We start from the raw sequence: 25,069 nt of genomic DNA on the forward strand, positions 1-25,069 counted from the left end.
TGGAAGGACTGATGTTGAAGCTGAAATTCCAATACTTTGGCCACCTGATGCAAAGAACTGACTCAATGGAAAAGACCCTGATGCTGGGAAAGATTGAAGGCAGGAGGAGAAGGGGATGACAGAGGATGAGATGGTTGGATGGCATCCTCGACTTGATGCACATGAGTTTGAGTAACCTCCGGGAGTTGGTGATGGACAGGGAAGACAGGCGTGCTGCAGTCCATGGGGTCGCAAAGAGTCGGACACTACTGAGTGACTGAACTGAACTGAAGTACATAAAGTAAGAAATTAGAGAGATTATAAGGTAGGGATGGTATAGTCCTGTAGACTATTGTCATTTACTGGGTAAGATGGGAAGTCATTGAAAGGTTTTGATAATAATAGTCACACTAAAGTTGTTGATTTTATTGTAGTCAAGCTAAGAAGAAAAGGAAGTATTTTTTATAGCCATGTCCCCTTCTTGGTCCCTGAAGATATCTGAGTTTTCAATTCCTGTGATAGCTCATAGAAATATCATAAGACAGGACAAAACATGTGGCTTTCTCCACCCTGACAGGCAAAGCCAGTCATACTGACTAACTTTCAGAGATATGCCACCTTTGGTGTTTTCCTCTCTCTAGCCTTTGGAGCCTCAACCGCACCACTGTACTCTTTCACTCCTTGTAGCATGGACTTCTTTTCCTTTGCTTGTCATCCCTCAGCTCCCTCATCACCTGGGGTCTTCCCTAATTCCCTTTGCCAAAACCACCACTCTGGAGGCTCCAATCAGGTATATATTCTAGGTCCCCAACCTGGCGCTGCCCTACTTTAGGACTCTCACATCATTGACAGCAACATTTATAATCTCTTGAAAAGGAACTTGTAACACCCTGAAATTTACTTAGCAACCACACCCCACAGGTAAACTCTACAAATGGAGCCCTTATTTGAAATGGGCTTTGAGATTAGAGGAAGCAGTTTCACTTCTACATCCAAAACAAACTTCTCTGAAATTAATCCACCAATGAGGAAAAAAGTTTATATTCACTCAGGAGATTAGAAGCTAGGAACTTAGCCTAAAAAGTTATATATGATTTGGGAAAGAAACAAATTTGACCAATAATATCTGGCAGAATGCAGTATGAAAAAGCAAATTAGACCAAGGTAAGTCAATCAATGTAAGTTTGCTCCTACATTAATATCCCATTACAAATGACATCTCAAACTTATGTGACTAGTTGATGGAACCAGTTGCACGGGAATCCACATATTTTACCTTGTTTATAGAACTTTCTGGAGCTAAGTTATTTCAAAATATTTGGACCCCAAGCGTACACCAAAAGAGTTAAAAGAGTATGACTGGAAGCTAGAGTGGATGCATTTCTTCCTATTCCTTCCTCCAGGTATAGCCAGATCCCTGTACATATATTGTATATAAACAAGCATGAGCACTCTGAAAGGCTGAGAGCAGACAGACCAGCTGGAGACCTTGGAACCTGAGAAACAACATGGTAGTCAATTCTCAAGGTTTTCTTTGCCTCATATACTCTGGACTAGGTGCTGAAGAAGCCTGAAACCCAAAAACACCAACTGACGCAGGCAAAAAATGCAATAGGAAAAGCCTATTCTCTCTGGCTAAAGTCTTATTCTCTCTAACTACGTCAGCCTAGCAAGCCAGAAAATTTTTCACGAAAACCACCGAGCTCTAGCTCAACACCATGGGGAAAACTAACCCTACCCTCACCCCTGTCAGCAAAGTTCCAGTGGGGAGCTCAGATTTTCACCCTCACCCAGCTTATTGGGAAGTGCTCTCTCCCCCTTTTGGGGTTATCAGTGGAGATTGGAACTGGGAACCTGACAGTACCTTCCCCTGCCAGTGTGATACTGGAGGAGGCCTGCCGAAACAGATTTAAATAAGACCCATAGTTTTACAGCTTAATACCCAAAATGTCCAGTTTAGTTCAGTCACTCAGTTGTGTCCGACTCTTTGCGACCCCATGGGCTGCAGCACGCCAGGCCTCCCTGTCCATCACCAACTCTCGGAGTTTACCCGAACTCATGTCCACTGAGTCGGTGATGCCATCCAACAATCTCATCCTCTGTCATCCCCTTCTCCTCCTGTCCCCAATCCTTCCCAGCATCACAGTCTTTTCCAATGAGTCAACTCTTCGCAGGAGATGGCCAAAGTATTGGAGTTTCAGCTTCAACATCAGTCCTTTCAATGAACACCCAGGACTGATTTCCTTTAGGATGGACTGGTTGGATCTTCTTGCAGTCCAAGGGACTCTCAAGAGTCTTCTCCAACACCACAGTTCAAAAGCATTAATTCTTCGGCACTCAGCTTTCTTCACAGTCCAATTCTCACATCCATACATGACCACTGGAAAAACCATAGCCTTGACTAGACAGACCTTTGTTGGCAAAGCAATGTCTCTGCTTTTTAATCTAGGTTGGTTATAACTTTCCTTCCAAGGAGTAAGCATCTTTTAATTTCATGGCTGCAGTCACCATCTGCAGTGATTTTGGAGCCCAGGAAAATAAACTTTGACACCGTTTCCACTGTTTCCCCACCCATTTCCCGTGAAGCGATGGGACCAGATGCCATGATCATAGTTTTCTGAATGTTGAACTTTAAGCCAACTTTTTCACTCTCCTCTCTCACTTTCATCAAGAGGCTTTTTAGTTCCTCTTCACTTTCTGTCATAAGGGTGGTGTCATCTGCATATCTGAGGTTATGGATATTTCTCCCGGCAATCTTGATTTCAGCTTGTGCTTCCTCCAGCCCAGCGTTTCTCATGATGTACTATGCATATAAGTTAAATAAGCTGGGTGACAATATACAGCCTTGACGTATTCCTTTTCCTATTTGGAACCAGTCTGTTGTTCCATGTCCGGTTCTAACTGTTGCTTCCTGACCTGCATACAGGTAGGTTTCTCAAGAGGCAGGTCAGGTGGTCTGGTATGCCCATCTCTTTAAGAATTTTCCACAGTTTATTGAGATCCACACAGTCAAAGGCTTTGGCATAGTCAATGAAGCAGAAATAGATGTTTTTCTGGATCTCTTTTGCTTTTTTGATGATCTAGCGGATGTTGGCAATTTGATCTCTGGTTCTTCTGCCTTTTCTAAAACCAGCTTGAACATCTGGAAGTTCACAGTTCACGTATTGCTGAAGCCTGGCTTGGAGAATTTTGAGCATTACTTTACTAGCGTGTGAGATGAGTGCAATTTTGTGGTAGTTTGAGCATTCTTTGGCATTGCCTTTCTTTGGGATTGGAATGAAAACTGACCTTTTCCAGTCCTGTGGCCACTGCTGAGTTTTCCATATTTGCTGGCATATCGAGTGCAGCACTTTCACAGCATCATCTTTTAGGATTTGAAACAGCTCAACTGGAATTCCATCGCCTCCATTAGCTTTGTTCATAGTGATGCCAAAATGTCCAGATGCAATTAAGAAAATCATTTCATAACAAAAACCAGGAAAATCTCCACTTGAATAAGAAAGGGAAGTAAAAAAATGCCAATACTGAGATGACACATATGTTATTAGAATTATCTGATGAATGTTTTAAAACAGCTATCATAAAATTACTTCAACAAGATTTACCATCATACTTGAAACAAATGGAAAAAAAGTGTTATCAAAAAACAAACAAAAGAGGAAGAAGACATAAAGAACCAAAAGGAAATTTCAGAGCTGAAAAATACAATAACCAAAATGAAAACCTCAACTGATGGGCTCAATTGCACAGTGAAGAGGAAAGAGGAAGGAATTAGTGAACTTGAAGATAGCACAATGAAATTGAAAATAAACTGGAAAAAAAAATTAACAGAGCCTCAAGCACCTATGGGACCATAACAGAAATTCTAATGTTTGTGTCATTGAAGTTCTGGAATGGGGGGAGGGAAAAAAGCATTCAAAGAAATAATGGTTGAAAATTTTCCAAAATTTGGCAAGAGACAAAAATGCATGTATTCAAGAAGCTAAATGAATTTCAGATAGGATATACCTAAAGAAATTCCCACCAAGACCTCATCATCAAGCTTCTAAAAGCTAAAGATAAGGGAAAACCTTTAAAAAAAAAGAGAGTAACTATCCTTCACTAATAAGAAAAAAACTGTTTGACTGATGATAAATTTCTCATAGAAACCACAGCAGCCAGAAGGATGTGACTCACATTTGCCAAGTGCTAAAAGGACTGTCAACCCAGAATCTAAGAATGGGTATCATCAAAAAATATGTAAACAATTAATATTGGAGATGATGTGGAGAAAGGGAACACTCCTACACTGTTGGTGGGAATGTAAACTGGTACAGACACTGTAGAGAATAGTATGGAGGTTCCTTAACAAATTAAAAATAGAGCTAACATATGATCCAACAATCACACTCCTGGGCATATATCCAAAGAAAACTATAATTCAAAAAGACACATTCACCCCAATGTTCACTACAGCAGTATTTACAATAGCCAGGACATGGAAACAACCTAAATGTCCATCAGCAGAGGAATGGATAAAGAAGATATGGTACACAAATAAAAAAAGAACAAAATAATGTCATTTGCAGCAACCGAGAGATTGTCATACTGAGTGAAGTAAGTTGGAGAGAAACAAATATAATACCACTTATATGTGGAATCTAAAAAAAGGCTACAAATGAACTTAAAACAAATGAACAAAACAGAGTTATAAATGTAGAAAACAAACTTATGGTTACTGGGGGCAAAGGGGGAAGGGATAAATTGGAAGATTGGGATTGTCACATACACACTACTATATATAAAATAGGTAAGTAATAAGGACCTGCTGTATAGCACAGGGAACTCTATTCAATACTCTGTGATGACCTATATGGGAAAAGAATCTAAAAAAGAGTAGATATGTGATTGTTATAACAGATTCACTTTGCTGTACACCTGAAACTAACACAACACTGTAAATCAACAAAGCGTACATTCGTGCTTGGTCATGTCCAACTCTTTGTGACCCCAAGGACTATAGCCCACCAGGCTCCTCTGTCCATGGAATTTTCCAGGCAAGAATACTGATGTGGGCTATACCCCAACAAAAATTTAAAAAACAAACAACCTCCCCAAATGGTTTCATTAAGCTCTAACATATTAATACATTAAAAAATGATTATGGATATACTGGGTGCCCTCCCATATTCTTCAGAGTACTATTACTTTGTGCTCTAAACCTTCATTTGTTAAAATGAAGGCTTGCATTTTCAGATACATCCAGCATGACCAGTTAAGGTCACATTTTCCCTCATGATTTTCCATTCCTTCGACTCACTAAAAACTTTAAAATGTTCTTCAAACCACAGACCTTAGAAACTAAAGCAGTAATCAGTCGGGCAGGATTCACAATTACCTAAAGCTATGATCAGCACTTCCTCCAAACTAAGGCTTTCCAAATATTTCAGAATTAAATTAAACCTTTATTTTCTACCCTAACTCTGCCCCTTAACTAAGAGTAAGGACAATCCTATAAAGTTACCACGAAGCAGTACTCCAGCTGGTTGTATGACATCAACATATGATGTGACTGGAAACAGAATGAAAGAATTTGACCCAAGTCCATCTCTGGTACAACGCTTATCTTTTCTTTCCTTGTGTCATCTCTAAGGTTTGTGAGCTAATTCTTCTTTTATGTAAAAGGAAATTACATCTACTTTGAAGATTAAACAAATTTGGTACATGTGAATGTATCTAATGTAGACCAAAGTAAACAGGAGGTAATTAATATGAGCTCTCCTTCTTCCATCTCAGTTTTCTGTTGGGTGGACAAATCTAGAAACCTTTAGAATGAAGCGCCACTATATATTTTCATGTTTTCTTTTTAATTTTTCTTTTGTGAACCCGAGTATAATCTTGATATACAGATCACTCAGAGAAGAAATTACTAGAGCATTTAATCATGCTGATGCTATCACTCATGTTTAGGGTGACTACTGAATCTGTGATCATATCCGGTACACTTTTGAGAATGAAACTGGACACTGTTAATGTATTACCCTAGGGCATCAGGACTCTCATGGAAAAAGCTAGATATATAGTCACAGGTCAGAGATTTAGCTGTGATACAAACACTAAACCACAAAGGCCGCAGAGCAGCCAAAGTGAAGACCTCAAAATGAAGACTCCACAAATTCACTCGAGGTCATGCATAGTATACATGGGGAAGCTCTAATAGTTTTCAGCAGAGCCCATTTAATGTTATTTCATTGGTGGTGGTGTTCAGTCGCCCAGTCATGTCCAACTCTTTGTGATCCTGTGGACTGCAGCACACCAGGCCTCCCTGTCCCTCACCATCTCCTGGAGTTTGCTCAAGTTCATGTTCATTGTACCGGTGATGCCATCCAGCCATCTCATCCTCTGACGTGCTCTTCTCTTCCTGCCCTCAATCTTTCCCAGCATCAGGGATTTTTCCAACAAGTCGTCTGTTCTCATCAGATGACCAAAATACTGGAGCTTCAGCTTCAGCATCAGTCCTTCCTGTGAATATTCAGGGTTGATCTCCCTTAAGATTGACTGGTTTGATCTCCTTGCTGTCCAAGGTACTTTCAAGAGTCTTCTCCAGCACCACAGTTTGAAGGCATCAATTCTACGTGACCACTGGGAAGACCACAGCCTTGACTGGGAAGACCATAGCCTTGACTATATGGACCTTTGTCAGCAGAGTAATGTCTCTGCTTTTCAACACACAGTCTAGGTTTATTATCGCTTTCCTGTCAAGAAGCAATCATCTCTATGGGAGAGGGCGAGGGCGGGATGATATGGGAGAATGGCATTGAAGCATGTAAATTATCATATGTGAAATGAATCACCAGTCCAGGTTCGACGCATGATACAAGGTGCTCGGGGCTGGTGCACCGGGATGACCTGGAGGGATGGGATGGGGAGAGAGGTGGGAGGGGGGTTCTGGAAGGGGAAAACATGTACACCCATGGTGGATTCATGTCAATGTATGGCAAAACAAATACAATATTGTAAAGTTAAAAAATAGATAAATAAACTAATTTAAAAAAAAAAAAAAAGAAGCAATCGTCTTCTGGTTTCACGGCTGCAGTCACCGTCTGTGGTGGTTTTGGAGCCCAAGAAGAGGAAATCTGTCACTGCTTCCACCTTTTCCCCTTCTATTTGCCATGCAGTAATGGGGCCAGATGCCATGATCTTAGTTTTTTTAATATTTAGTCTTAAGCTGGCTCTTTCACTCTCCTCCTTCACCCTCTTCAAGAGGATCTTTAGCTCCTCCTCACTTTCTGCCATTAGAGTGGTATCATCCACATATCTGAGGTTGTTGATGTTGATGTTTCTCCTGCCTTGATTCCTTGATTCCAGCTTGTAACTCATCCAGCCCCGCATTTTTCATGATGTGCTCCGAGTATAGATAAAACAAACAGGGTGATAGCAGACAGCCCTCACATACTCCTTATTCGATCTTGAACCAGTCTGTTTTTCCATACAGGGTTCTAACTGTTGCTTCTGGACCCTCATTCAGGTTTCTCAGGAGACAGGTAAGATAATCTGGTATTCCCATCTCTCTAAGAGCTTTCCACAGTTTGTCATGATCTACACAGTCAAAGGCTTTAGCATAGTCAATGAAACAGAGATAGATGGTTTTCTGAAATTCCCTTGCTTTCTCTATAATCCAGTGAACGTTAGCAAGTTGACCTCTAGTTCCTCTTCCTTTTCTAAACCCAGCTTGGACATCTGGAAGTTCTTGGTTTGCATAATGCTGAAGCCTAGCCTGCAAGATTTTAAGCATGACCTTACTAGTATGGGAGATGAGTGCAGTTCTTATTTTACACCTAGTTTATTAAGATTTCTTTTCCAGTTTCTAATTCCTAAGGATGTTGACTACAAGACATGACAACTGATAGAAATGATGCAAGGGAGGAAATACAACCACGAATAAAACAAACAGGACTCTCAATAGCATAGCAGTTAAGGAGTGGAGACAAACAGCTGCACCCTTCAACAGGCAGGAAAGAGCCACATTATAAAACAGTGCCAGAAATCGTGTTTATAATGTTGACCTTGAGTCATTAAGGAAAGTTTGACTCATGCTCAGGTTACACTGAGACATCAGTGAAGACTGAACTGCATTTCCACCTAAAACTTTTTTGAATTTCTGTTTTCCAATGAATACATGTTTCACTATTTACACCTCAACCAATTAGGAAATGTAATAGGAGGCTTAGCTTGGGCCCTAGCTGAGCCTGACCTAGGGCTCAGAGCTATGTGATCATGAGAAGACAGGCCCATGGAGAGGACTCCAGGGCTGCCAGAGGGAAAAGAATACTCACCTCAGGAAAAGGGAGCACCTGCAAAAGAAGGTGCAGGAAAGAGGTATCTGAATGAGAGAAGGGGCACCCTGAGAGGCTGTGGTTCTCCTCCCCCCAGCCCCGCCCCTGCCCCCCGGTTGGCCCTCCACACTGCCGCCTACCGGCAGGCCTGACAATGCCCTGGAGAGGGGAGCACTGACACGCAGCCTTTCCCTGGTAGCTGGAGGCACTGTGTGTGGGCAGCACAGGAGACCCTCTAGGAGTTTGGAAAGGGCCAGAAACTCCTGAGATAAATGGATCTCAGGCCCCTTTGGGAAAGCTGACAGTTTTATCGTGCATTGTCAAATGGACTCTGTTTCCTCTGTGCTATTGTTTTTCTTGGTGTTGTTTTGGTTGGTTGGTTTGTTTTGGCCACACCTTGTGTTATCTTTTTTCCCCAGCCAGGGACAAACCCAAGCCCTCAGCAGTGAAAGCAGAGTCCTAATCACTGGACCACCAGGGAATACCCACTATTGTTTTTCACATTGGCAACACTTGACAATTTTACACCTAAACTCTCATGCTGCTGATAAAAGGAATATATCTACTACTACTTGAAATAAAAGTAGTATCGTAATATCAACTGTGAAGAAAGAAGAAAATATAAATATATGTATATGTGCTTGTGTATACATAATGTATATATGTAGTATGTATGTACATATGTTTATGTATATAATACATAAATACTCTCTTAAGTAATGTGGGAAAATGGAGGAAGATAAAAGTGGAGCAAATAGCTGAAAGAAATAAAAACAGAGATAACAGGGTCTGAAAAGCTGGTTACAATGTGCAAAATCTGTAACTTAATTTTCTTATATGTGCACTTGTGTGATTATATGTGCATGTTCAGTTTTTTTATATCTCACTATAAGAGAAGTTATTTGGTCAATAATATATTTGGAGACTGAGATTGTAACAAAACTGCTATAATGTGGATGAATTTTGGTTAAATCCTTATCCTGGGACCTTAGATAAAGGTTTATTTTTCTACAAAGCTGTCGTTTCTTGAATGAATTATTAAAATATCTCCTTAGATAAATTAGCTCTCATTCAAATATTGAAAAAGAATGTATAGTGTGTGTGTATGCATATATGAACACACACTAGTTCAGGGGCTAATTTTAGATATAAGAAACTGATTTGGAAAATGGTTAATTTATTTTGAATAATTAAGAGATAATTTTAAATAAAATATATGTGCCATTTAAAATAACAATGCACAGTATTGGGATTCAAAGATAGTTTAAAAATGACACCTTTCTTCTCCTTGAGTTTTTAAATAACATTTAAAAGAAATAGATATATATTTTTTCAGTATTTATAATAAAGGGTATAGATCTTTACTATAAAATAGATATGCCAACTGCCACATCAAATAGAAAGGGGAAAAGGAAGGAAGAGACAATGCACAAAGGAGGAAATAGAAATAGACAACAAGCCTACAAAGGCTTTTCTCTACTATAAAGTTTAAATAAGTAAACTGATGTTCTCCCCCTCCTTTTACTGGGAGGGAGAGAGGGGCTTCCAAACCAAAACGATGTTAAAAAATTTCTAGAGCCACTCAAGTTGGCAAAAGTGTTTAGAAATGGACTAAGTAACGTGAGTGCACAGGAACACACAAGGGCTCAATAGCATGTGATCTCTACCAGCCAGACCCAAGACAAGCTCAACATTCACTCACAGAAAGTAGCTAATAAACTGTAACACCGCTGATAGAGTAGATTTACAGTGAGGTCAGTCTGCACTCACTCATTAGCACTGAGATTAATGACATGTTGTTAGGGAACCAAAAAAGCAAACGAAGACCAGATGTGAGCTCTATTACCTCTTTTGTTCCTGAAAAAACTGATTCTGGAGAAGGGGGGTCTGTATTTGTGGACAGAAAACTTCCTGGTACTGGACCTGGAATTAGGCCCTCTTTCAACAGCACCGGCAGGTCCGGCAGGTCCGTTCTCGGCGCCTGGAGGAGGAAGGCACATATGTGCTCTCTCTGGGGGAGTTCACTCTCAGAAGGGAGGTTAAAATGAAGAGTATATGCCACCCATGCTCATTTCCTCTCTCTGAACTCAAGGGTGTGATAAGACAGAGGGTGGAGAAAGTGGTACCTAATGAATGTGCTTCACGTGGAAGGAAACATCCAATATGTTTGGGAAGAAACACATTATCTAACTTTGTGTTCTGTTAACCACTCATCCTGCAGTGTGGCCACTCCCTTGAGGGAAAATATCAGCCATTGGCCAGTATCATTCAGTGCTATCTCACCATCAGCGCTTCCAAATACCAACGCCTTCCCCTTTGAATAGCATCCTGGAACCACTGGTGGGGTTTTGATTTTGCCTCCAGAGGCTTGGAACAATACATTAGGTAGATTAAGGTCAAAGCTGCTTTCTACCCAGTTATAGATGTTGACTACCCCTTTTGCTTCCCATCACAAATCCTGAGCAGCCTCATCATCCAACATAGTTTGTTACAGGTTCACCATGATAGCAAGTGGCAATATAAAGTTAGTCCAACAAAGAATGGTCAACATAGAAATATGACTATAAACTTCCTTTCATTCTCAAAGAGGAATTGAGGTCCATAAATTAAGCCCTACTTATAAAGTGAATCTAGAGCCATTATGGTCAAAAGAACTGCAAAGTTGAAAATCAATTTCCCTTGCCTTTCAGAATTAAAAAGACATTAACATTCAAAATGCACCCTTCCTAATTTCTTATCTTGTTCAGTTTTAATAGAGGGATTCTCCATCTTGGGTAAAGTGATTCTTGCAGCAGCTATAACTTAAGCTGTTCATAAGAACTGTATTATTTATTCCCAAATCTTAACAAACCACCCTTGAAAGAAGTCCAGAGTTAATTGTTAGTAGGACATACAAGATTATGACAGCACTGGCCCACAGCTACCAAATTTAGAAAACGACTCAATCCCCAGTCGCTTGGGCAGTTAGCCTGGAACAAAATTATATTCCCAGAACTTGGCACCTCGTCCAAACCAAAAAGAGTTGGCAAGAAGACAGCAGAGATTCAGCAGCATTGACAGGAAAGTACCAGTTTGTTTTGAGCTGTGCAGTGCACCAGAGTTTTTATCAGTTGTCTAGAGACCATGACCTGTGAACTTTAAATCAATTGGGAAATATCCCTTGGCAAGAGATTATTTTTGGAACTATCAACTTTCTAGACTGGGAGAGAAACCTATGCCTACTGTCTTTTCTCAGAGAAGACCATTTAAGCCATTGCTGCTTTGAGCAAAGTCTAAAAACTTGACTTAGCGGCAACCCCAGTCTTATTTGAGGGGACTTTCATTTCTACATAATGTATGTAACATTTACTAAGTTTCAATTTTGCCTTTAAACACCATATGTTTTAAAAGATATTTTTGAAAGATGCAAAATCATAACTCACATACAGATATAAAATGATTACAAGGTAAAGAGTTTATTTAATTCACTGATTAAACCAAAGAGATAAGCAACTGGTTCAAGGGACAAGGCAAAGAACTGCAAATTCTTATGGAGTAAGGAATGTTGAAGTGAATATGCAAACCGATACAAAATTGGCTTTTGCATGGGATGGAGGGGTAGGTGTTGTCCCTCCATGGAAGGAATCATTTCCATGTCAGCAGACAACAGTTATTTTCCGTTGCCATCAGTTATTTTCAATTTACAGAGTTGTAAAATAGCTCCACAAAATCAGAACTGGATAACCACAAAAGGCGTGTATTAGTCTAACTGGGACAAGTTTACATAATTTTTGATCAGAGTGCACCTTTTACCTCACTAGCACCCCAATATTAATTTGAATGCAGACCCCAGTTTGCTACAATACATAGCATTACATTCTTCTGTGAGCAGGCCTTTCTCATCTTTGGCCATAGATGCCGTTTCTACTACCTCTTGCTGTTGGTTCACTAGTCCTAAACGTCCTGCCTTGTAATCTGAGCCTTATTAATATCACATGGTGGAGAGTGATTCTTGAATCTGTGCACAAGCTCCTTGATGGCTCATTTCTTTGGTCTGGAGGCAGAATAGAATTGAGACAGCTCAGCTAACACTCCCTACCAAGGTCTGGCACTCATCATCGAAACCCTCTGTCACACACTCACACACACACACACACATCAGCTGCATCACATTCTAAAAGCAGCAAAAGAACGCTGCTTTATAAGTGTGTCCAAAAAGTTTCTTTCCCCTGTTAGTGGATGATTGCCTCAGCCCCTCCACTATCAATCCCTCTGAAGCTCTGAAGGTGTGGCAGGAAGCCCAGGAGGCTGAAGCACGTGTGCCTTTGTAATCCAAGGAACTGCAGCCTAGATATCAAAGCCACCACTTGGGGACTGTACCTCTGTGGAGGACAGCAAGGCCAGGGTTGGGTTGCTCACTAGCCCCCGCTCACGGCTGTCTGCTGAGGCCAATCATGGATCCCCTACATTTACTGTGTCTCCTCTTTCATAAAAGACAGCCACAGGCCTTTGACTAAAACCTCATAAGCAGCAGTAACCAGCAAGTTCAAAATACCATGTGGCCCAAGGGAAAGAGACTCTGGTCCAGGCTGCAGCACTTAGGGGTTAATTGTACAGCTACGCAGACTGCATCAAACCCTACGGTCAAAAAATCCGAGTGACGTGGCCCCACCTAAACCTTCCATCTTAGATGGCTAGTTTGGCACCCAAATCAATTCTACTCCTTATATATTTCTCCAGGTTCTCTGAAAATGCCCCAAAGCCCAGCATTCCCCTAGATTCAACTCACCTCTCCATACTCAGTCCAAGAGGACCAGGCCAGGAAGCGGTGGGTCCCTGCAGCCCAGCCTCCACCATGCTCTCCAGCTCGGGAGGCAGGAAGGGAGGGGGTGGAGACAGGCCAAAAGAATCAGAGCTAAATGCTATCCCATCACATCCATCACAGGAAATACAGAGTCAGAAATAACTACTCTGCTAACACCAAGTACTACTTAAGGTGAGTTTCTGTCTCATGTATCACCAAGATAGGAAAAAAGAACTGTCCTTTAAGCCATGTCACACCATCTAATGTAACATACATCCCAATTAGAAAGAAGCTACACACTGGAGTGAGAAAAAGTGAATCTTAGAATCAATGGCATACAGTAATAATAGTAACACAAGCTAAAATCTGTGTGTAGTTCCTATGTGCCAGGCGCTGTTTAAGTTCTTTATTTGTATTGTCTCCTTCAGCCCTCACAAGAGCTTCATGAAGGCAGATATTATTAGTATTATTATCCCACTTTTTACAGAAGGAAATGAAAGTAGAGTGAGTTAGTAACTTGCCCAAGACCACTTAGGTATTAGTGGAACCAAATGTCTGAGTTTAAACTACTCCTGCATCATCGCAGCTCATCTGGAAATTACACCAAATACACAGAAGCAACAAAAAAGTCACTTGTCATCCTATTGCTGAAAGACAACATCCAGATCTGACACTATTCCTTCCAGTCATAAAAATAACAATACATTGTCTATGTGATTTTTAATGATCAGTATTTTTTAAGCAATAGTGTGTAGAGGAACCAAATGGAACTATATATATTAATAAGTATCACCCTGAAATTTCTGTCCAACATTTTAGAATAAATCCACCACGAGCCCTTTGAACTACAGAAATTGTGTCGGGCATCCCAGCCATTCCTCTCCTTGCTTCATCCCTTCCTGGGTTAACCCATGCTTTCCCAAGGTTCACCCCTTTTCCACATGGTGCCTAAGAAGGCCACCCAGTAATGTGTTTCTTGTATCAGTGCCAAATGCCTCTCTTAGACCCTGGACACTGTAACATGATTCTGCTGAATTTTTGCAGAAAATGCTCACAGACCCCTTGAGATACCGTATGGCAAGGAACCAGATGTCATCATAAAAGCATGACTCAGATTTCTAGGCAGCCAACAGCCTCAGAGGACAAAGCTCCTCCAAGGCCCTGGAGTGCTTGCAACACCACTGACTGGTTGGAATGGGTATCTCCAGGTCAGAGAACCCATCCCAGAGGGGTGTCTGACACTTGGGAATGCAGGTGGGGCTTAAAACTTGTGCAAAACAAAGTTGAAGATGTCGCCTATGCCTGTGACAGCAGCCAGTCACACAGCCAGCAAATGCAGATCAACGGAAGGCAGATTAACAATAGTCTACAGAAACAAACTGAAAGCATTAGGCTGTGATATATTTCCCCTTAAACCACACAAAAGGAAAAAGTACAGCTCCTTACACCGTTAAAGCCTCCAAAGACCCTGTATGTGATTGGGAATGGTTTTGTGTAGAAATAGACTTGTGGCTGGTATAGGTTTTCTCAAACTAGGCAGCAGGTGAGAGGGACTTGCTATTTCTTTGAGGCTTGGGAGTCTTGTGAGGAGTTTTAAATGCTTGATTTTTTTTTTATTTTAAAGGTAGCATAAAATCATCTTGTTATAAAAGAGATCATTCATCTGCAATGATAATTCATATCCGGAGAAAGTCTTTTTGTAAAATTAAGACTTTTGTTTCTTAAGGGAGTGTTTTTTCCACTGAAGTCAACATATTCTTGGGATTTTATGAGAAGGTTTTTTTTCCTTGAAAAGGTTAATATAGCTCTCAAATTTGAGAAACATTGGTCTGGTACGTTAAAAATATACACTTTTTAAACTCCAATACCTTATTATGATTTTGGGATTCCTCTTTGTTTCCATTTCTCTGTTAAATGACTTCCTCCCACTCGTTCCCTTAAATGAGATATAAAGTCAGGTGAAGTTAATACTCCCTGGCGGCTCAGCGGTAAGGAACCCACCTGACAATGCAGGAGAGGCAGATCCGATCCCTGGGTCAGGAAGATCCCTGGAGAAGGAAATGGCAACCCACTCCAGTATTCTTGCCTGGCAAATCCCATGGACAGAGGAGCCTGGCGGGCTACAGTCCATGGGGTCGCAAGAGTGAGGCACGACTGAGCAACAAAAACAACACGAAATTAATGTGCGATAGATCTCTCAGTGGAAAGATATGGATTTAATGAAGGGCAGTCATTGCTTTAGGCATAAGTACAGCTCTGGAATAGTAATGAAAGTCACTTTACAGAAAGAAAAAAAAATCATTCTTACCCAGAAGCCTTGTGGGGGTGAGGGCGAGACACGGGGCAGGTTCTCAAAGCCAGCGGGTGGCTCCTGGCTCCTCCGGCTCCTCCTCCTCTGGGGTGGAGCCTCCTGGACATGATGGGCGCAAGACCTACCGCTTGGGAGGAGCCGCGCTGGGGCTTCTATTGGGCTGGCCAGAAAGTTCCTTGTTTTTTCAGTAAAAATAGAAGACACATTTTTCATTTTCACCAAGAACTTCGTTGAGCAGCGTATTCACCATTTTGCTCCGCTACCTTCTGTCATTTTTCAGGCACCTTTAGAACTCCATCTTCCCAAGACATCTGATCTTTTTGAGCAAAGACCTATTCCAGGTTCCTTTTACAGTCTTCCAGGGAATTGAAATATTCTTCATTAAGAGAATTTTGTGAAGACCGAAATAAAGAGCAATCTGAAGGTGCAGTGTCTGGTGAATACGGTGGATGAATCAGAACTGCCCAGCCAAGCTGTAACAATTTCTGCCTGGTCACCAAAGAAACACATTCCTATGTTACCATTATCCTGATGGATGATTATGTGTTTTCTGTTGACTAATTCTGGGTGCTTTTCACCAGGCGCTGCTTTCAGTTGGTCTAACTGGGAGCAGTACTTGTTGGAATTAATCCTTTGGTTTTCCAGAGGAGCTGTCTTCCAATTCCACCATACACACAACATCACCATCTTTGGATGAAGACTGGCCTTTGATGTGGTTGGTAGTGAAGGAAAGTTACATGGCTCAAAATAGCCTGGAGTTAAAACTCCTCTCCAGGTCCTCCCCACCATTCTATGCAAAACCAAAAACGCTCTCACTCGAAGTAAGAAATGGACATTAAGGGTGATTACGACCAGCTCCCAGCCAGTCCAGCCTCTGGCAGATCTCCAGAATTCCTTGCCCCAGCCGTTTAAGAGATAACTACTCCGAACAACCTTGGAGAAGAACAGGCCCCCTTAAGACAGTAACTTTCCACATACATGCCTATATATACTTACCCTTTTCTTGGGTTAGGGCAGCAGCTCACTAATCTGACTGCTGCCCCTTCTCGCCTCATTAAAGGTGATCTGTTCCTGTAGAGTGCCGGTCTTGTTCTTTTTCTGAACCTTGCCTTCTCTAACTCCCTTACCCTACAGGTAGAGGTTCATTTCACTTGTCTGATGATCCCTTCTGTTCTACATTATTATACAGTATCCATTTTTCATCACCACAATTGTTTCTTTGTCACAATTTGTTTTAAAAACCAAACATCTTCATTATGTTTAAGTAGAGAATTGCCTGCAGAAATGCAGTCAAAAAAGTTTTTTTTGCTTAGCTTATGTGAAACCCAAGTGAAAAGTGAAAGTGTCCGACTCTTTGTGAGTCCATGGGCTGTAGCCCACCAGGCTCCTCTGTCCATAGAATTCTTCAAGCAAGAATACTGGAGTGGATTGCCATTCCCTTCTCCAGGGACCTTCCCAACCCAGGGATCAAACCCACATCTCCTGCAGTGGCAGGTGAATTCTTTACTGCTGAGCCACCAGGGAAACCCATGTGGAACCCAAACATCAAAGCAATTAACATAACCAAGCTGGTGTAAATTATTTTCAATGCTTGATTTGGTGAGTATGTTGGCTATCTCCCATACGGTATACCATTCATTGTTCTCAATTACTGTCTTGATTTGATCGCTATCAACTTCAAGTGGTCTATGCTACGGACTGTGGAGCATCATCCAGCAAGAAATTTCCAGCCTGAAACTTCACAAACCACTTCTGACACACTTGATCAGTCACAGCAACTTCTCCATACACTGCACAAATTTTTTTTTTTTTTACATTTCAGTTGAGTTTTTACCTTCCTTGAAGTAATAAAGCATAGTATGCCAAAAATGTTGCTTTTTCCCTTCCATCTTCAATATTAAAATAGCTACACAAAAATTCACCAGTTTTGATGTTTTTCTTTTTTTTTAATGCATGCTGACATGACAGCCATCAAAATGCAATCTAACAAAATTGTTTCAAATGAAGTTAAAGACAACTAAGCTCTACTAGAGCCATCTTATGGAAAAACTGAAAATTTTGTTTAGCCAATCCAATATTTTGACCGGATGAGTAAAGTAAACCTCTATGGAGGGGACAGTTACATGCAGGTGAATGTGCATGTAAAAGTGCCTTCATGATGCTTGGCACAAAGCAGATGCTCTACAAGCATTTGTTCAGATCACCTAGGCATCTTGTTAAAATGCATATTTTGATTCACTAGGTCTAGAGAGCTTGAGATTCTGTGTATCTAACAAGCAAGCTCCAAGATGCCAATGCTGTTGATCCATGGATATTTGTAGCAAGGATGTAAAAGATGCATATGAAGAATATGAGTAAAATGGTTTATTGATATGTTAGAGTGGGGGGAAATAAAATTTCTAAATTAGAACATTATTTTCTATAATATGTAATTTAAAATTTGTATAACAAATTTAATAAGCGACATGGTTTAGTAATCATTTCAAAATTTCATCTACTTCAGTAAAAGTTTTCATATTCAAGATGGCCCCTTGAAACTTAAAAAAAATGAGAAATTAGGAAAACAGCTTTTATTTGTAGTTGCTTTTTATCTGGACATATTGAGTGCTTTTGGAATCTTGTATCATGTCCTATAGGGTTTCCCCGGTGGTTCAGTGATAAAGAACCCACCTGCCAATCCAGGAGACTCGAGTTCGATCCCCTGGAGCAGGAAATGGCTAACTGCTCCAGCATTCTTGCCTGGAAAATTCCATGAAGAAAGGAGCCTGGAAGGCTATAGTCCATGGGGTCATAAGAGTTGGACATGACTTAGCAACTAAACAGCAACAACATCATGTCCTGTAACTCTCCTGGATTTGATAACTCCTGGGGCCATCGATTAGGTCACACTCAATAAGACAAGACATTTTAAAAATCAGAGGTAGTGAGAGAAAAGAATGGTAAAGAATCCAGAATCCACCTGCAATGCAGGAGACCCCTGTTCGATTCCTGGGTCGGGAAGTTCCCTTGGAGAAGGAAATAGGTTACCTACTCCTGTATTCTTGGGCTTCCCTGGTGACTCAGATGGTAAAGAATCCACCTGCAATGCGAGAGACCCTGGTTCAATTTGTGGGTCGGGAAGATCCCCTGGAAGAAGGCATGGTAACCCACTCTAGTATTCTTGCCTGGAGAGTCCCCATGAACAGAGGAGCCTGGTGGGCTACAGTCCATGGGGTCACAAAGAGGGGGGTCAGACATAACTGAGCCACTAAGCAAACACAGTGAGAGAAAAAGAGATGAAGAAATCTGGTTCTCAACTCAGACAAATCTGACTTCTAATCTCAAGTGTATTAATGATCTATTCCTATATAATAAATTAACCCCAAATTTAGTGACTTAATACTGCCCAAAGCATTTTTTACCTCTTATGGTTCCTATTGGGTTTCCATGGTGGCTTAGATGGTAAAGAATCTATCTGCAATGAAAGAGACTCAGATTTGATCCTTGGGTTGGGAAGATCCCCTGGAGAAGGGAATGGCTACCCACTCCAATATTCTTGCCTGGAGAATCCCATGGACAGAGAAGACTAGTGACTAACACACACATGATTCCCATGGATCAGGAATTCAGGCACGGCTTGAGTGGGCAGTCTGGCTTGAGTTCTCTCATGAAGCTACTGTCAGATGTTGGCTGGGACTTAACTCATCTGAAGGCCTGATTGGGACTGGAGAATCCAGTGCTGCTGGCTCTTCATGGGAGGCTTCAGTTTCTCTTTGCATGGACTTCTCCACAGGGCTGCTTGAGTGTCTTCATAATTCACAACTCAAAAGATAAGGTCGAAGCTCCATATCTCTTATAATCTAGTTTCTGAATCATATACCATCACTTGTGCCACATTTTATTGGACACACAGACCAGCTCTGACTTCAATACGAGAGTAGATGACACATGAATGGGAATGCATGTGTGTGTGCCAAGTGCTCAGTCGTGTCTGACTCTGTGTGACCCTGTGGACTGTAGCCCACCAGGCTCCTCTGTCCATAGGATTCTGCAGGCATGCATACTGGAATAGGCTGCCATGCCCTTCTCTAGGGGATCTTCCTGACTCAGGGATCGAATCTGTGTCCCTTACTTTTCTTGCATTGGGAGGCAGGTTCTTTACCACTAATGCCACCTGGGAAGCCCATGGATGGGAATCTCAGGAGGTAATCTGAGATTGAGGTAATCTCATTGAGGGCCACCTTAGAGACTGACTACAGTAGTTTGGCTCTGTCACATATTTTGCTAAGATTCTCTAATCTCTCTGAGCACCAATGTACATATCTATAACGTGGGATTTAGTAATAGTTTCTAATTCTTAAAATTGTTTAAAGAGGAGGTGATATATAAGTGCTCTTCACTTAGTAGGAATATAGTATACATTCAGTTCAGTTCAGTCGCTCAGTCGTGTCTGACTCTTTGCAACCACATGAACCGCAGCACGCCAGGCCTCCCTGTCCATCACCAATTCCCGGAGTCTACCCAAACTCATATCCATCGAGTTGGTGATGCCATCCAGCCATCTCATCCTCTGTCATCCCCTTCTCCTCCTGTCCCCAATCCTTCCCAGCATCAGGGTCTTTCCCAGTGAGTCAACTCTTCGCATGAGGTGGTCAAAGGACTGGAGTTTCAGCTTCAACATCAGTCCTTCTAATGAACACCCAGGACTGATCTCATTTAGGATGGACTGGTTGGATCTCCTTGCAGTCCAAGGGACTCTCAAGAGTCTTCTCCAACACCACAGTTCAAAAGCATCAATTCTTCGGCGCTCAGCTTTCTTTACAGTTCAACTCTCACATCCATACATGACTACTGGAAAAACCATAGCCTTGACTAGATGGACCTTTGTTGGCAAAGTAATGTCTCTGCTTTTTAATATGCTATCTAGGTTGGTCATAACTTTCCTTCCAAGGAGTAAGCGTCTTTTAATTTCATGGCTGCAATCACCATCTGCAGTGATTTTGGAGCCCCCCAAAATAAAGTCTGACACTGTTTCCACTGTTTCCCCATCTATTTCCCATGAAGTGATGGGACCAGATGCCATGATCTTAGTTTTCTGAATGTTGAGCTTTAAGCCAACTTTTTCACTCTTCTCTCTCCAATATACGTTAAACATAGTCATAATAATACTATCATCCACATTGTTATATGATGGCTGAGATACTATGATTTATAATTAGAAATATAAATTTGATGTTCCTCTCTTACATACTGCTCCTAAGACCCTTGTAATTGCCTAAGCAATAAGAAAAATGGAAGCATCTTTTGTTTTTTATGCCCTGGTTCTTGAAATAGCTCTAGAACAATAAAGATGAAAGAGGTATCTTTTGTTATTTACAACGAGTTCCTTTCAACCACTCCTGAAGTGAATTTTGGGAAGCCCCTACATAACTACTGATAAGGGCTAGTTGCCAAGGAAACCAACCAAGTGATTAAAGGTGGAAATTTCAGCCTCACTCTCCACTCTTCAGGGAGAGAAGGGCTGGAGGTTGGGTTAATCACTAATGGCCAATAATTTAATCAACCATGCCTACATAATGAAGCTTTCCTAAAAGCCCCTAAGCTTCATAGGTAGTGCTAATGGTAAAGAACCTACCTGCCAATGCAGGAAATGTAACAGACATGGGTTCTATCCCTGGGTCAGGAAGATCCCCTAGAGGAGAGCACGGCAACCCACTCCAGTATTCTTGCCTGGAGAATCCTATGGACAGAGGATCCTGACAGGCTACAGTCTATAGGATTACACAGAGTCAGACATGACTGAGTGACTTAGCATGCACGCATGGAGCTTGGGGGTCAGAGAGCTTCCAGTTTGGTGAACATGTGGTGATGCGAGGAGGGTGGCGGGCCTGGAGAGAGCATGGAAGCCCTGTGCTCCTTCCCAGATGCATCTCTTCCATTTGGCTGTTCCTGAGTTGTATTCTTTCATAATAAAACAATAACTTAGGGTGTAAACTGTTTCTCTGAACTCCTTGAGCTATTCTAACAAATTAACAAATAGGAAGAGGCGGTCTTGGGAACTTCTGATTTACAGTCAGTCAATAAGAAGCACAAGTGACAACCCAGACTTGTAACTGGTGTCTGAAGTGAGGGATTAGTCTTTTGGATTGCTCTTGTTGTTTGGTGACTAAGTTGTGTCCAACTCTTTGCGACCCCATAGACTGCAGCACACAAGGCTCCTTTGTCCTCCACTATCTCCCGGAGTTTGCTCAAATTCATGTTCATTGAGTGGGAGTGATCCCTTTAACCTGTGGTGTTTGATGCTAACTCTAGGTAGATAGCATCAAAATTGAGTTAAATTGTAGAATATCAGTTGTTGCTAGAGAATTGGTCAGTATAAGGAAAAAAAACCCACACATTTGGTGGCCAGAAGTGAAGTCTTAAGAGTAGTGTGTGTGGAGAAAAGGAAAACAATATCTTTTTCCTTTCAAAGCCTAAAAACCTTCCCACACTAAAACTATATATCTGCCAGTTCAGTTCACAGAGAAATCCACATTGCCTAGGTAGGGAAGTAGAAGCCTGGTATATGTGGCTGGTTCCTTCATAAATTCATAGAATGTGAGAACTGTCCATCTCTTGCAGTCCTCCTACTGCCCTATAGATCACACACTTCAGCTCTCTACATTGAGTGACTTACAATTTCATGTTACTCCACATTTTAAGTCTTCATGCATGCTCCTCCCCTGCCTGAAATGCTTTCTGTCTCTCCAATACTTCACTGAATTTTAACTCATCCTTCTTTTCTTAAGAAATATCCTGATACATTTTCCTAGGCATTCTCTTTCTCTCTTGCACTTTTTTTGTTTCTTTCCCCCATATTTATACTCTTTTTTTTACTCCTTTTTTCTTTTATTCATTCAACAAACAGTTACTGAATATCAACCATGTGCCAAGGAAGCCTTGGTCAACAAGATTAAGTCGCTGTCCTGCTGGGACTTATAGTTTGATGAGAAGCATAGAAATGAGATTAGTTGCTTAAAGTCATGTCTAACTCTTTTTTGACCCCATGGACTATAGCCTGCCAGGCTCCTCTGTCTGTGAGATTTCCAAGACAAGAATACTGGAGTGGGTTGCCATTTCCATCTCCAGGGGATCTTCGCGACCCAGAGATTGAACCTGCATCCACTGCACTGGAAGGCAGATTCTTTACCACTGAGCCACCAGGGAAACAAAGGCATGAGTACCCCTCCCCTAATATATGTATAATACACCATGTGATGTTAAGTGCTATGAAGAAATATCCAGCAGGGTGAAGAGATTAATAGCTATGAACACGGGGAGCTATTTTAGTCAGAGAAATTTAAGTAATTCTTCTTCCTCATAGACTGTCAGAGTCAGATATTAGATCATTGGCCTGTAAGTCTCCAATACTTAATATATCTGGAGCCAAGGAGATGTTTAATCAATATTTGTTGAGTTAAAGAAAGAAGGAATGAATAGATGTATGAATGAATGAATATTAGATTCTAGTGTAAACCACAGATGCAAAAACTGAGTCCAGGAGAGGTTTGATCTGTCGAAGAGCAAGAAATAAAATCTTAACTTCCAAGAATGCTTGCTTCAAGGACAATGCTGTTTTTACTGTGTCATATTATGAATGCCTAAAACATCTTTGTTTTAATAATGTCTCAACTGTTCCTCTTTCTGCATTTGACTTGAGTTGGCTACTTGAATGGAATTCTGAGAGCTTGTTTTTCTCGTTTTTAACTTAGTCTTCATGGAAACCATCCACTGTTTGCTCTTGAATAGACAAAGGGCTTCACCCAAGTCCCTACAGTATATTTGTTCACCTGGTCAAGCAGTTGGTTAGTCATAAATCACAAGGGTTCAGAATGCAAAGTGGATCAGGGACCAGGAAAGAGTTTCCATTGAGATCCTCTTGGATGCTTTTATAGAAGAAAAATAAATTTGGGTCAATAACTGTTTCAAACTTTTTGGTTCAGGACAACTTTACTCTCTTAAAAATTATTGAACATCCCAAACAGCTTTTGTTTATGTAAATTATGAAATGTGAAAGTGTTAGTTGCTCAGTCCTGTCCAGACTCTTTGCGACTCCATGGACTATAGCCCACCAGGCCCCTCTGTCCATGGAATTATCCAGGCAAGAATACTGGAATGGGTAGCCATTCCCTTCCCCAGGGGATCTTTCAGACCCAGGGATCGAACTCAGGTCTCCTGCACTGCAGGCAGATTCTTTACCCTCTGAGCCACCAGGGAATCTATATCTACTTGTATTTACTGTATTTGAAATTAAAATTAGATAATTTAAAAACATTTATTAACTTATTTTAAAATAATAAAACTTGCATCCCATGTTAACATAAATAACATGGTTTTATGAAAAATAAAACATTTTCCAAACAAAACATAAATAATGTGTGGCATTGTTTTATATTTTTTGAAAATCTCTTTAATATCTAGCTAGTTTAATAGAGAAAGACTAGATCCTCCTCTCTGCTTCTGCATTCAGTTTGTGATGATACCACTCACCATTTCAGTTCAGTTCAGTTCAGTCGCTCAGTCGTGTCAGACTCTTTGCGACCCCATGGACTGCAGCATGCTAGGCCTCCCTGTCCATCACCAACTCCCGGAGTTTGCTCAAACTCATGTCTATCGAGTTGGTGATCCCATCCAACCATCTCATCCTCTGTCATCTCCTTCTCCTCCCGTCTTCAATCTTTCCTAGCATTAGGGTCTTTTCAAATGAGTCAGTTCTTCGCATCAGGTGGGCAAAGTATTGGAGTTTCAGCGTTAGTCTCTGGGAAACTCCAGTGCATAACCATGAAAGACTGTGCATGAAGGCCTTCCCTGGTGGCGCAGTGGGTAGGAATTGCCTGCCAGTGCAGGGACGCAGGTTCCAATCCCTGGTCCAGGAAGATCCCACATGCCACGGAGCAACTTAGCCCGGGAGCCGCAACTATTAAGCCTGTGCTCTAGAGCCTGGGAACCGCAACTACTGATGCCTGAGCACCCTAGAGACTGTGCTCTGCAACAAGAGAAGCCACTGCAACCAGAAGCCTTGGATCACAACTGGAGAACAGGCCCCACTCTCTGCAACTAGAGAAAGCCCGCAAGCAGCAAGGAAGACCCAGCACAGCCAAAAATAAATAAATAAGTATAGTGATGTGTACATGTCAAAAAAAATTTTTTTAAAGAAGAATTCATATCAAAAAGTCAAGTAATGTCTATTATTACAAAAGTTGTTTCCATCTGTGGACTCCATGAAAAGGTTTCAGTGATCCCAAGGATCCCCTGGACCACACTGAAGACTGCTAGTTTTAAGAGCCATAAATTTGCATTGAAAAACAAACCAGGAAATGAAATTAAACTATCTTTTGAGATTTTTTTTCCCCCCTAGAAACCTATATGTTTTCATATTCCTATAACAATGGTCTTCCATTTGGTGCATGTGCTTAAGAATCATTTAGGAGGCATATTTAAAATACTGATTCTGGGCCTCCATCCCCAAATTGGCTGATACACTCAATTCAGCTGAGATCTAGGAATATGTACTTTTTAGCAAGTCTCTACTCCTGTTCCTCTGCCTACAGGTAGTACTAATCCATGGTAGATTATTTGAGAAATTTGTTTTAGAGGGGAAAAAAAATAGTTTAGGTAGTTTGCAAAACTTAAACACATCTCAATGAGATGAAATTTTAAAAT

The 25,069-nt window shown here is 41.2% G+C and overlaps 1 long non-coding RNA gene across 2 annotated transcripts in view; it reads right to left on the minus strand.

The window, feature by feature from the left end:
• The window catches only part of LOC145514827 (uncharacterized), a 78,989-nt gene extending 63,110 nt beyond the window's left edge, over positions 1–15,879 (minus strand). For both annotated transcript variants that reach the window (XR_014060489.1, XR_014060490.1), the window contains exon 1: positions 15,386–15,879. This is a non-coding gene — a long non-coding RNA (uncharacterized LOC145514827). The remainder of the gene's footprint in view (positions 1–15,385) is intronic.
• Between the last annotated feature and the right edge of the window lie 9,190 nt (positions 15,880–25,069).

The sequence above is a fragment of the Giraffa tippelskirchi genome, chromosome 7 (genome assembly GCF_054371585.1).
Source record: "Giraffa tippelskirchi isolate mGirTip1 chromosome 7, T2T-mGirTip1v1.2.pri, whole genome shotgun sequence".
Classification (NCBI taxonomy): Eukaryota; Metazoa; Chordata; class Mammalia; order Artiodactyla; family Giraffidae; genus Giraffa; species Giraffa tippelskirchi.